General features: G+C 39.3%; 1 non-coding gene across 1 annotated transcript; it reads left to right on the top strand.

The window, feature by feature from the left end:
- Nucleotides 1-5045: 5045 nt before the first annotated feature.
- Nucleotides 5046-5152, top strand: LOC115847949 (U6 spliceosomal RNA). Its single transcript, XR_004037542.1, has one exon. It is a non-coding gene; the product is annotated as a U6 spliceosomal RNA (small nuclear RNA).
- Nucleotides 5153-11091: the final 5939 nt, after the last annotated feature.

Here is an 11091-nt window from a genome sequence, read left to right as displayed (position 1 = left end):
AATGCAAAGAAGGTGGGCTGAAATTGATAATCTCATACTCTGCATGGGGCCTTATGAGGCACAGTGACTACAGGAACTGGTAAAACATTTCCAACTCGATGTTTGGCAAAATGTGAATCAAGCGCTCATAGTTGCAATGAGGCCTTCGATCCGGTGGCAATTCTGTTTCTAGAAATCTAGTCTATGGGAATAACTCTATATATGGAAAAGAGTATATGCATGAACATGTTTGTTGCTATATTATGTTTTCACTAGTAAGTGAAAACGGAGGAAAGACCACAATACCAACAATGAAGAGAGTGAGTAAAATTGGTAGTCTGTTTCCATTCAGTGGATGATCAGACACCCATTAAAAACCAGACTGATGAAAACACTTTATAACATGGCAGAACGCTTTGGGTATAATAGGATATAAAATTTTATACATAATGATGATAACTATGTAAAATATATGCACATAAGAAGACACCATGAGGAAATGCCCTTGTTCCTGGCAGGGCAGTGCGCCTAATGGTTAAGTGCACGAACTCTGGCATCAGATTGTCTGTGTTTGCGACTCGGCTCTGCTGCTTATTAGCTTTGTGACCTTGGGTGAGTTGCTTAAGTTCTCTAAGACTAAGTTTTTCTCATCTGTACAATGTAATAGGGATCTCACCATATTGTCTTGAGGATTAAGTAAGGTAATTTATGTAAAACGTTCAGCACAGGGCTGGCACACGATGGCACTGACTAAATCGTTAGTTATTCATCCTGCAAATATTATCAATCACTGACTATGTGCAAGACACCTAATACGCTGGTAAATCATGGGATAATTTCATCTCCCTTCTGTTTTCTGCAACATTCTTATATTATCTTTAAAAGGAAACACTCCACTGGGCCTGCTTTGGCTGGTCACCCTATCAGCAGGCTATCTTAAGAGTGTGCTAATCATGCTTCCTAGCTTTTCTCCTCTCACCCATTCCAAATCCAGGATTTGACCATGTCATACCGTTGCTTCAGCATCTTCCCTGGGGCCCCATTGCTTGCAAGGTGAAGTCCAACATCCTTACTTAACAATTTTCAAAATCTGGCCTCAATCTACCCTTTTCTAAAAAAAATTTATTTATTTATTTATGTCTGCATTGGGTCTTCGCCACTGCGCGCTGGCTTTCTCTAGCTGCAGCGAGCGAGGGCTACTCTTGGTTGCGGTGCGCGGGCTTCTCATTGCGGTGGCCTCTCCTCCTGCGGAGCGCGGGCTCTAGGCACACAGGATTCAGCAGTTGTGGCTCACGGGCTCCAGAGCGCAGGCTCAGTAGTTGTGGCGCATGGGCTTTGCTGCTCTGCGGCATGTGGGATCTTCCCGGACCAGGGCTTGAACCCTGTCCCCTGCATTGACAGGCGGATTCTTAACCACTGCGCCACCAGGGAAGCCCTCAATTCACCCTTAATGTGTCATTTCTTGCCATTTTCTCTGTACTCTCTGTTCAAAACACTCTCCTTCCCAATCCCAAACCTGCAGAGAACAGCCACTGTCAGAACCCTCGATTTCATGCAGCATGACACTGCAGATAGCAAATTTTAGCCTCCTTTAAAATGGTGATTCTTGGACCACAACCCCAAGGATTTGGATTCAAAAGTCTGGAGTGGGACCTGGGAATCTGCTTCTTTAATAAGTATCTTGCATGATTCTGAGACAAGGCTCAGGGATACCAACTGAGAAGCACACCATTCTCTTCTCTGCCTGGTAGACACATCTGCACTGTGGCAGGCACAGCTGAAAAGTTCGTTTGTTTTCTTGCCTTCCTCTCCAACCTCTGTACTTCTGTGGTATTTTATCCCAACTTTTAAGGCCATCATTTCCTTGTGCTTTCCTTGCTGACTTACTTCTCTAGCTGCCTCTCCCATGAACCATGAGTGCCTAGATTTCAGAAATTATGTCTTGTTTACCCGTATAGCCCCCTACCCGGCATGATAACTGGCACTCAGTAGACACAGATGTCTATGGGATATACTCGTGTACTCGTTCATTGGCATTCATTGTGGATGACTGGGTGATTCCATTGGCTACACTGAGCTCTAGTTCATTGTAACTACCAAGTCTGACCTTACTGATGCTGATCATTGACTCTGCTCATTTACCTCCCGGGCCATGGAAAGCCAGCACACTTTCTCACAGGGATAATTTAACGTGTAACCAGCAGCCACACAGCTAGCATGCTCTGAAAGAGAGAAGGACCCTGAGCCAAACTCCATGAAGTTCAGCATGGATGGCATGTAAACTTCTGTCTAGAAGAGGTTAACTAACACTGAGGAATCACACTGCAGACAGGTGAGCAAGGAACACACCCAGCTTGGGTGCCCAGATCCCAACAGACTCACCATGAGCTTTCCTGCTTAAATGCTAGAATAGCATAGTAGCTATTCACATGGGCCCTAAAGTCAGACTGCCTTCAATTACAACTCCACCAGCTGTGTGACCCTGGACATGTTCTATAACCTCCCTCTGCTCCAGTTTCCCGATCTGTAAAATGCAGCTAATAACACTACCTAATTCATGGAGTTGCTGTAAAAAGTAAGTGAACTAAAATATATACAATCTTTAGAATTACCTTTGGTACATAGTAACTGCTCAATAAATGGCAGCTGTTATAATTAGATTTCTAAACTATATCATGGATTCAGTGTGCACTTCAGATTGAAAATTTTGCTCTGGCCTTTTTTTTTTTTTTCCAAACACACGCTGAAATTTTCTGTAGTAGTAATTTTTGTCCTTGCTTAACTCCAACCTTGGGGACCTGACTTATTGCCTATCAGATTGGCTTCAGTTCTATAGGACCTGCAGAAACCACAGTAATATCAAGCTAATAGACTTTCTAATTCATGTGTTAGAGATAAGTTTGAAGTTGGAAGAATACGGCAAAAGAAAATGTAAGAGTGTTACATATGTAGATGGGGGGAAGAAATTAAGCATCCCCAAAATGATAGGATGAAGAGAGATTTTGAAAAGAAAAAACCTGTTAAGAAACAAAGTCCCATCTATTCAAAATTGCTAGCAATGTCTTGCATGAAAATATGCCCCCTACCTTTTAACCCTCTGAGAAAACTGAGGCATCAGTCTGCTCTCAGTGTTGAGAGCCTAGTACGGGCCAATGTGGAGCTCAGCACTTTACATAAATTGCCTCTTTTAATACCCGTTTGCAGTCACTGCTCTTCTTATTTTACAGAGGGGAAACTAATTACATTACCAGTAATGGCAAAACTGGATTCATACCCAGCTCTAGAGTTTCAAGATTTACCAGCTTCCCTGTTGCTCTTAACTATGTCCCTCATAAACTTTTGAGTGGTATTTCATGGCCTAGAGATAAACAGCAAATATTTATCCAAGGCCATTTTCCAGTTCTAGCTCTGCAGCCCCCAAAGCCTGTGAGGAGAAATGCCTCCAATGATCCCCCAGCTGAAGTCCTAACTTCCAGTACCTCGGGATGTGACCTTCTTGGAAATAGGGTCATTGCAGATGCAACTAGTCAAGTTACGATAAGGTCATACTGGAGGAAGGTGGTCCGCTAGTTCAATATGACTGGTGTCCTTAGAAGAAGAGAAGAGATACTGAACACAAGGGGAGAAAGCCATGTGAGGCACTGATGTGCTACAGAGCAAGCCAAGAAACCGAGGAACACAAGGATTGACAGCTGAGGGGAGAGGAAGGATTCTCCGCAACAGGTTTCAGAGGAGCATGGACCTGATGACACCTTGATTTCGGACTTCTAGCCTCCAGAAAACTGTGAGACAACAAGTTTCTGTTGTCTGAAGCCACCCGGCTTCTGTACTTTGTTATAGCAGCCCTAAGAATCTCATACATTCCCCCTGGAGTTGCGGGGGGACAGCGTTCTTTCCCGCCCATGAAAATAAACAGAGAACACCCTTTTGTGGGTTTTTACCACTTCAGCCCCCAAGAGCTGGGCTGTCTGCTGTCACTGTGATTATGTAATGGCAATCCTGACGATGACATCATGGCAGACGCTGTGGTTTTCTCCCCAGTAGCCATCGTTCCCTGCTTTGGCTAACAGATCCCTATTTTACTCAGCTATTAGCCCTGCATCCTTCATGGGGCCTTTTAGTTCTGTAATCACATGGACATTATGCATTTGAAAGAATGCTCTGATTGGACCCATCAAACGGAATTAACTACTTTTAAAAAAATTTTTATTGGAGTATAGTTGATTTACAATGTTGTGTTAGTTTCAGGTGTACAATAAAGTGAATCAGTTATACATATACATATATCCACTCTTTTTTAGATTCTTTTCCCATATAAGTCATTACAGAGTATTGAGTATAATTCCCTGTGCTATACAGTAGGTCCTTATTAGTTATCTATTTTTATAGTGTGTATATGTCAATCCCAATCTCCCACTTTATCCCTCCCCCTCCTTCCCCCCTGCCTAATTAGCTTCTTACAGCCCATTTTGTGAGTGACGCTAGCTCAGAACTCAGGAATCTGCCAGGTTTTACCATCCACATGCTAAGACCAAATGGGCTTCTGCAGGCTGCCTTTTCAGATTGAATGGATGAAGCGAATGATTCATCCACCAGCTTGAAAAGTTTAATTCGTTTGGCGGCTTGTGTGGCATAATTATCAGCACTTACAGATCCCAACAACAGCATCACCGGCAAATCCATGAGGATGTAAGTGGTCATCTCTCGCGCTTCTCGTCTCTACCCTCCCTTAAACCAAACTGGTGGATGGGCATATTTTAAAATGTTTCTTCTTATTCATATTGAACTTGATAATTTTATTTTTTAACATCTTTTTTTTTACATACTGAGTGATTCCACTGATATAAAGTTCAAAAGTAGGCAAGCGAGTATATTCCGTTAGAAGTGAGGAGAGAGGGGTTACAGTTACATCAGGGGGCCTCAGGAGTGCTGGTACTGTTGTCTTTCTTGAGATGGGTGCTGGTCATACAGGTGTGTTCATCTTATAACAGTTGCGACTTGTGCATTTTTCTGTATCTATGTTGTGTTTTTTTGTTTCAATTATTTTCTTAAAGATCTTATTTTGGGTGCTCGCTTCGGCAGCACATATACTAAAATTGGAACAATACAGAGAAGATTAGCATGGCCCCTGCGCAAGGATGACACACACATTCGTGAAGCATTCCATATTTTTGATGGATACTAGCTATGAATGTTTCTTACAAACTGCATCTGTGTTAAAGCTAGTTATTACAGTTCATAATAAGTTTAATTGTATAATGAAAATTATTTTAAAAATCTATAGAAAGCACTAAAATGTTAAAATATATTTTCAAAACTGCAATAAGTGTTTAATGCACAAAGCAAAATCTAAGACTAAATTTTTGTTGTTAGTGCTGTTATTTTGTTCTTCTACTAAGTAAAATATTTAATAAATGAGCCATTTATGTCTGTTTTCCAAAAACAAAACAAAACAAAAAGATCTTATTTTGGGGAATTCCCTGGCGATCCAGTGGTTAGGACTCCAGGGTTCAGGGCTTTCACTGCAGTGGGCCCGGGTTCAACCCCTGGTCAGGGAACTAAGGTCCTGCAAGCCGTGTGGCGCGGCCCCCAAAACCATCTTATTTTGGCTCTCACTAATTCTAATATCCTTTATTTCCATAGTACTGTCTGCATTCATGTTCATCTCAAAACAACACCTCCTGAAAGGTTGACTTAATAGAGGATCCCAGGACATATATATACTACCAAATGTAAACTAGATGGCTAGTGGGAAGCAGCCGCATAGCACAGGGAGATTAGCTCAGTGCTTTGTGACCACCTGGAGGGGTGGGACGGGGAGGGTGGGCGGGAGACGCAAAAGGGAGGAGATATGGGGATATATGTATATGTATAACTGATTCACTTTGTTATAAAGCAGAAACTAACACACCATTGTAAAGCAATTATACTCCAATAAAGATGTTAAAAAAATTTTTTTTAATAAAAAATAAAGGATCCCAGACTGAGTAATATCAGGGTGGTAACCTGGACCCCAACTACTACATATTATTCCTGATCAAGTCTGCCTCCCCTGCTCCCACTAAGTCACCACTTTCTAGGAGTTAATGGCTACTTCCTGACTCACTTTAAAACAAATTTTTTTTTCTAATTGTATTTTTAGAAAACACTCTGCTAAGGAGGTCTTCCTGTTTCACAGGAGATGATTTAAGGCCTGTTCCACTGCGTTCTTTGAATATGCAGTTTATATCTTATGTAATACTCCCCCTACCCACCCAAATCACACTTTTATTGCCTTTAGTTGAATTTATTAAACTGACCATTTATGTGAGCAAGGGCATCATTTTCAAAACCAAGCAGTAAGCAAATGACTAACTGCTTTCCCATCTGCTCACGTTCTACATCGGCTTTCAGGTGTGTTTACCTGATACATCTAAAGCGGTTGTGAATAAACAAAGTGCAGTTTTCAGAGGAACTGCTCATTACACATTGCATCATATGACACTTAAATCTTAGTTCACAAAAAAACAAAACAAAACAAAATCTCTTAAGAAATGCATCTGCAGACAAATTCTGCTTATTCTGAATGTCATTTTGCTCACCATGGTGGCCAGGATATATAAAACATTGACAGAAATTTGCAAAATTTCATCGAATGCTTTCAATTTCTTTTTTTATAAATCAAATATAATTGATTTACAATATTGTATTAGTTTCAGGTGTACAGTTTCAGATTCTTTTCCATTGTACATTATTACAAGATATTGAATATAGTTCCATGTGCTATACAGTAAGTCCTTGTTGTTTATCTATTATATATATGGTGGTGTGTACCTATTAATCCCATGCTCCTAATGTATCCCTCCCCCTCCCCTTTCCCCTTTGGTAACCGTAAGTTTGTCTTCTATGTCTGTGGGTCTGTTTCTGTTTCGTAAATAAGTTGATTTGTATTTTTTTTTTTAGATTCCACATATAAGTGATATCATATAATATTTGTCTTTCTCTGCCTGACTTACTTCACTTTGTATGATAATCTCTAGGTCCATCCATGTTGCTGCAAATGGCACTATTTCATTCTTTCTTATGGCTGAGTAATATTCCATTGTATATATGTATATACCACATCTTCTTTATCCATTCATCTGTTAATGGACATTTAGTGCTTTCAATTTCTTTTGAGATTTTTGGGAAGATCAAAATAGACCAAAGTTTTCTCAGTTTTCCCATTGAGGACCTCTTTTGTGAAGAATGCTTCATTCATTTGATAAACATTTACTTATTATCTACTACAGGCTAAACTCTGTGGCTGATTGTAAATATATATATAGAGAGAGAGAGCATTCAGAGGGTTTAAAATTTTTCAAAAAAGACAGAAATGTGAAAAAATCCCAACAAAGCCTATGGTGAAGAGTACTGAAATAGAGGAACTGAGGTTACAACCCTGAAGGAGGTAATATTGACTCTTGAAGAATAGATGGGATTTTAAAATGGAGATGGGGAGGAATGAAGGTCATTCCAGGTAAAGGGAGCAACTTTAGGAAATGCCAAAAAGTGAAGGAGGACAGAGCAGGGAAATATTGGAACACAGCAACTAACAATGTGGCCAGAGCTTCAGGTGGGAGAGGGAATTAGGAGTTAATACAGTCCTGGGAGGGAGGGTGGCAGCCAAATTTTGAAGTTTGAATTGAATTGAAGGTTTAAAGAATTTCTCAGGCAAATGGAAGTGAAGGAATGTTGTTACCAGGCTGTGTGTGTGTGTGTGTGTGTGTGTGTGTTAAAATATACATAGCATGAAATTTACAATTGTAACCATGTTTAAGTGTGTAATTCAGTGACGTTAAGTATATTCACACTGTTGCAAAACCATCACCACCAGCCACATTCAGAACTTCCTCATCTTCCACAACTGAAACTCTACTCATTAAACACTAACTCCCTACTCCACCCTCTCCCTAGCTCCTGGTAACCACCATTCTACTTTCCGTCTCTGTGATTTTCACTATTCTAGGTACCTCATATAAGTGGAATTACATAGTATTTATCATTTTGTGGTTTATTTTACTTAACATAATGTTTTCCAGGTTTATCCAGGTTGTAGCATGTGTCAGAATTTCCTTCCTTTTCAAGGCTGAATAATATTCCATTGTATGTATATATCACATTTTGTTTATCCATTGACACTTGGTTGCTTCCACTTCTTGGCTATTGTGAAGAATGCTGCTATGAACACGGGTGTCCAAAAATCTCTTCAAGACCCCGCTTTCAACTCTTTGGGGTTTACACCCAGAGGTGGAATTGCTGGATCATATGGTAATTCTTTTTAAGTTTTTGAGAAATCTCCACACAGTTTTCCTTAGAAGTTACACCACTTTACATCCCCACCAGCAATGTACAGGAGTTCCAGTGTCTCCACTTCCTCACCAACACTTGTTATTTTGTATCATTTTGTGGGTTTTTTCATTTTCTTTTTTTTTTTTTTTTTTTGCTGTACGTGGGCCTCTCACTGTTGTGGCCTCTCCCGTTGCGGAGCACAGGCTCCGGATGCACAGGCTGAGCGGCCATGGCTCACGGGCCCAGCCGCTCCGCGGCATGTGGGATCTTCCCGGACCGGGGCACGAACCCGTGTCCCCTGCATCGGCAGGCGGACTCTCAACCACTGTGCCACCAGGGAAGCCCTGGGTTTTTTCTTTTTTTAAATAAGAGCATCCCAGCAGGTGTGAAATAATATATTATTGATTTGTTTTGTATTTTCCTAATGATAAGTGATATTGAGCATCCTTTTTTGTGCTTATTGGCCATTTGTATATCATTTTTGGAGAAATGTCTACTTGAGTCCTTTGCCCATTTTTGAATTGGGTTGTCTCTTTTAATATTGTTGAGGTGTAAGAGTTATTTATGTATTCTTGATATTAATCCCCTATCCTCTATAGGAATTGTAAATATTTTCTCTCATTCTCTGGGTCGCCTTCCACTCTGTTGATAGTGTCCTTTGATGCACAAAAGTTTATAATTTTGATGATATCAGACTTATTTTTCTTTTGTTGCCTTGCTTTTGGTGTCATATCTAAGAAGTCACTGACAAATCCAATGTCACAAAGTTTTTCTTCTGTTTTCTTCTTTTTTTTTTTTTAATTGGGGTATTGTTGTTTTACAATGTTGTGCTAGTTTCTACTGTACAGGGAGGTGGAGTTCCCTGTGCTATACAACAGGTTCTAATTAGTTATCTGTTTTATACATATTAGTGTATATATGTCAATCTCAATCTCCCAATTTATGTTTTCTTCTAAGAGTATTATATTTTTAGCTCTTACATTGAGGTCTTTGATCCATTTTGAGTCAATTTTTAAATACGGTGTCAGATAAGGGTCCGACTTCATTTTTTTGCATGTGGATACCTAGTTTTTTTGTTGAAAAGACTGTCATTTCCCTATTCAGTGGTTTTGGCACCCTTACTGAAAATCATTTGACCATATATGAGAGCTTATTTCTGGGTCCTCTATTCTATTCATTGGCCTATATGTCTGTCTTTATGCCAGTGCCACACTATTTTAATTGCCATAGCTTTGTAGTAAGTTTTGAAATCAGGAAGTGTGAGACCTTCAACTTTGTTCCTCTTTTACAAGATTGTTTTGGCTCTTCAGGTTTCCTTGAGATTCTATACAAATTTTAGGAGAGATTTTTCTATTCCTGCAAAAAGCATTGTTGCAATTTTCATAGAGGTTGTATTGAATCTCTGGATAGCTTAGTATTGACAGCCTAACAATATTAAATCTTCCAATGTATGAACAGGGATATCTTTCCATTTATTTGTGATTAGGCTTTTATATATTTTAAGTGACATTTTATTTTTAATTAACACTTTCATTCTGTTCTTGTAACTTGAGACAAAAGGGGCTGTACAATGTCACACAGCAGGTGCATAATAAAAGTATGTTACTGAATTGAAAACAAAAAAAAAAAAAACCAAACGGAACAACAAAGCAGAACAATGGTTGCAGTTTCATAAACTATACCCACCAATACTAAGATTTATCATAAACACCTAGGTTTACCTAAATAAGACTGTGATGTTGGTTGTTAATTTCTTCTCCCCTTCCCTCTTTCCTTCTTTCCACAATTTCTCCTTTGCTGTATCCATCTCAAGCTTCCACTCAGGGATCTGCTGTCTTAGACAAGGAGGTTATGATTTTAAAGTCTAGCCTAATTTACTTAGAGTGAAATTCACCATTTTAAAGCGCACAGTTCAGTGAGTTCTGACAATGTTTACAGTCATTTAATCTTCAGGGCCAGGCTTTGGACAGTAGACTTGATGGCAGCTTTCCATCAAGAGGGAAAGAGGGAAGCTTCTCTCCTTCCCTCTTTCCATCACACATGGAAAAAGTGGGTTTGCTGTTTGGTATTTTCTCAAAAATCAAACATAAAATTACCATATGACCCAGCAATTCCACTTCTAAGTATAGATCCTAAAAATTAGAAACAGGGACTCAAACAGATACTTGTACATCAATGTTCACAGCAGTATTCAGCATTAGTCACAATAGCCAAAATGAGGAAATAACTCAAATGTCCATACATAGATGAATGAATAAACAGAATGTGGTATATACATACAATGGAATATTTTTCAGCCATAAAAGGGAATGAAGTTCTGACACATGCTACAACATGGATGAACCTTGATAACATTATGCTAAGTGAAATAAGCCAGATACAAAGGGAAAAAAATCATTGTATGATTCTATTTATAGGAGGTACCTAGAATAGCCAAATTCATAGAAACAGAAAATAGAATAGAAGGTACCAGAGAAAGACAAACACTGTATGGTCTCAATTATATGTAGAATCTAAAAAAAAAATTTGAACTCATAGAAACAGAGCAGACTGGTGTTTGCCAGGGCTGGTAGGTGGGTTGGGGAGAGAAGAAGGTGGTCAAAAGTTACAAATTTTCAGTTATAAGATAAATGAGTCCTAGGGATATAGTATACAGTGGTGACTACAGTTAACAATACTGTATTGTATATTTGATATTTGCTAAGAGAGTAGATCTTGAAAGTTCTCACCAGAAAAAAATAAAAGGTAACTATGTGAGGTGATGGATCTTAACTAAACTTATTATGGTTAACATTTCACAAT

This window comes from Globicephala melas, chromosome 16 (genome assembly GCF_963455315.2).
Source record: "Globicephala melas chromosome 16, mGloMel1.2, whole genome shotgun sequence".
Lineage (NCBI taxonomy): Eukaryota > Metazoa > Chordata > Mammalia > Artiodactyla > Delphinidae > Globicephala > Globicephala melas.
The sequence above is the reverse complement of the archived record's forward strand: the minus strand, read 5'-3'. Positions and strand labels throughout refer to the sequence as shown.